The following is a 3,558-nucleotide window of genomic DNA, read 5'->3' as shown; positions in this document are numbered from 1 at the left end:
ATTCAGTCAATGTCGGGTATGGATTAGTCATTCACTTATTTGTTTTCTGAAGCATTGAAATACGGTAAAATACAGTGCTATAACCCAGGGCTACCCATACTAGGGGCCGCGACCCCGCAAAACGTATTTTAGTGCCGCAAAGAGCAATTTTAGGGGCCGTAAACACGAATTCTATACAGGTACTATATCTATTTAGGTGTATTTGTAGACTCGGTTCGAAACACCTAAAACTAGTTTTAAACCAAAATCCCACGATTCCTCTAGTGAATACATCATTATACCGTTTTTTTTTTTTGAAAAGAAGACTTGTCTTCAATTTTGTTTTACTAAATAACACTGAGACTTATTTTGGGGGGATTTATTTCATTTTTGAAAATCAAAATTACAAAGTAGAGAATCACGGGATTTTGAAATATACAAAATATGGAAACCGATTTTCATTTACTTATAAATAACACGTTCTTATTTAAAATATCTGCTAAACATAGATTCTTAACCATTTGAAATGAGTAGGAAAGATTTTTCTATGGACTACCTAAAAAAAATTGCACTATAGACTTGGTCTTATACATTTTATTTATGGGGAGGGCTTATATTCTGTTACTTATACACCTATTCTGATCGTAAACCAGATTTGCGCGTGCTTGCGTAACAATGTCGGCTCCAATCGTTAATGCTTTAATTGCTTTTTCGCACAAACTGAAAATATTTTGAAAACAGGTACTATTTTGCATCGAACTCGTTTACAACAGATTAACATAGTTCATAAATCCGTGCCAATCTAAAAACAAAACGAGAACGGGTTCGCTAATTATCACAACATTCCAAGAACGGATTCGCTCAAACCCTTTGAATCACAGTGAGTGAGGCGTAATCATGATCAACAATGATATTTTAAGATCTATTGAGGTCGGATTTTGTCAATTCTTCCCTAAAAATCTCTCAATAAATGATCTTCTTGTATCATCCTTAACAACAGTATTGTATTTGGCAAACCGAAATACTCTCCATAAAACAGAACAAGATATTTATTTCATTTTATTTTTATCGAATCCAAAATATATTTTTATAGGTCTGTACGCAAGCTATTCCTTCTCTGTGTATGTCGTTGATATTATTGATTCTGAAAAATTAAAAAAAATTATCGAGAATTATTAAGCCATCGGTCCCCAAAAACGAATTGCAATAAGTGCGCCTTGAAAATTAAGAGAGTTGTGTTAAATATTAACTAATATATGATTGAATATTTTACATAGTTTATTCTGAATGTTTCCTTTTTATATGTTTTCAAACGATGTGTTGTATATGAATCAATACCTTCATTTTACCTTTGTTACGTTGGGTCCATTGTTACGTAACAGTAGATGTAAACCCTCGCTGCAATTTCGTATGCTGCAGTTTATTCATTTGCTTAACCAAGTTCAGCTAACATGTGTGATTTTGTTTACCATTTTAAAGGAAAACCAGGCAGTGATAAGGAAGAAGAGTTAACTTTTTACCTCAATTTTTATACCTACATGTTTATAAACTTTAAAAGACATAAACAACAAATTAACGATCACAAAATTGTGTTTTATTTAGATTAGGTGCGTCGTGAGTTTTTTCTGATAAATTTGCGCCACACGAACCGCAGCCTCACGCCAAATTTGATCATTAAGAGTGAGTAACAATGCCGGATGTGGGCTATGCCGTCAGTGGTCAAGCATCGTAATTAATTATAATTGTGGCCTGCATTAACAAACAGCGAGCTACGACTGGACTTGCTGCACGGAAAAAAGCAGTCGCGCCCATCACAATGTTGAGTGAGGTTCATCTAAAATAAATAAATGCGGTATGTTTTTGTTATCGAATAGGCCCACTAAAAGATGTGTCATTAAAATATTAAAAATGTAAATTTTGAACTGTTTAGCATTATTAACGTGGGCAGCACGTTCATAATGAAAAAAATATTTCGTGTATGCATCTACTTGAAAGCCTATGTTTGATAAAAGCGTGGCCCGCAGTTTCACAGAAGGATTTGTATTTGGCTCTCCTGAGAAAAAGGTTACCTGATTTAGATAATTATCTCGGGGGAAAGTAGGGTCGATAAGAAGATTTGATTAAATGGTGAACCTAGGCCTCTCCTGTTACCAAGTCAGGCATTGGGTTACATTATCTAGTCATTTGTTTTATTTAAATAGACTTGATAGCGGTAGAATCCGTAACCTACAAGTGGTTATGTGAGCCACCCTATGGCGCCGAGGAGTCCAGTGACTCTCTCGCACATAATAATCAACCACGTGATTTAACGCACGCAGGGTAATCAATCAGAGGTGCGAAGAAGAGCGTTAGCACAATGCGCTACACTGCCGAGCCCGCATAGGGTACGGTATGAAAACAATATTCACCAAATGATTATGCGGTCGCAGTCCAGACTAGTGCATATAGGTGCATACAGTACTGACATAGTACACTCAGAAACACCATTACAAACGCAGATGGCAATTTTGAAATTTTAATTTATTAGTATTAAATACATCAGATTATCAAAAGTAAACACATAAAATTACTACAGCGGAAAATATTAATTATGCTACAGCTGTTAATTATTAATTTGAAACACTAACTCATTTAAAAAATACAATGGCATATTTGAGAATTATAAAAAATCTTTAAAAATAAAAGGTTTTGATTGTTACATTGTGGCCCCATAAGAGTTTGGCAATCATTTCTATATTGCATACAAATCTTGGCACAATTTCTACCATTTATAATGTAGGCGAGAGAGATTTGAAATTATTTCGAAAACATGTCTTTTCATGAAGCTTTACACTTGATTGACAGTCCTATTAATTCAAAATTTATAACTTGAAGCACCGGTATACAGATTAGAATAGTAGCAGAGGGCATCGATGAAAATTTAAATACGTATTTTCGAATAAAATAATTAATTCAATTTAAATTCACTGTCTATACGAGAATTGCCTTAGAAAATCTATTCAACTTTAACATATAACTCATTGCTTTCGACAACAGAAAATGCATATTTGAGAATAAAACCATTAAATTTCAATTAAGACAACTATTTCAAGGGTTGAACATAAAATTTAGGTGTAGTATCTATAACTTCATTATAGGTATATAGGAATGCTTGCATTCATGGAAAGTAATTCAGATGATATGGGACTGAAGAAATTCTATATTATTAGTGTATTGTAACCTTAGACTGAATGATATCGCAACAAGAACAATATTATATGACAATTTTCCAAACTAACCCATTTAATTTAACTTGGAGTTAATTCAGACCATGTTGAACTAGAAATCTTTCTCCAAATGTACTACCTATACAAGTATGGGGGACTCCCACAAATAAGATTGATTGTTATTGTAGAAGTAAACGGAATACACATAGGAAATCTAACAAACAGTGGAAACAAAAATCATAGAATAAAGAAACTTATTTTCGCAAATTGAAATAATGGGTTTCATTATATCAGCAATTATTAAAAAATATCAGGAAATGTAAAATAGGATTTTTATATTTATCCCAGTGATTAAAAATAGAGCCCCAAGTGT

The sequence above is a fragment of the Styela clava genome, chromosome 10, assembly GCF_964204865.1.
Source record: "Styela clava chromosome 10, kaStyClav1.hap1.2, whole genome shotgun sequence".
Taxonomy (NCBI): domain Eukaryota; kingdom Metazoa; phylum Chordata; class Ascidiacea; order Stolidobranchia; family Styelidae; genus Styela; species Styela clava.
This window is presented reverse-complemented; position numbering follows the sequence as displayed.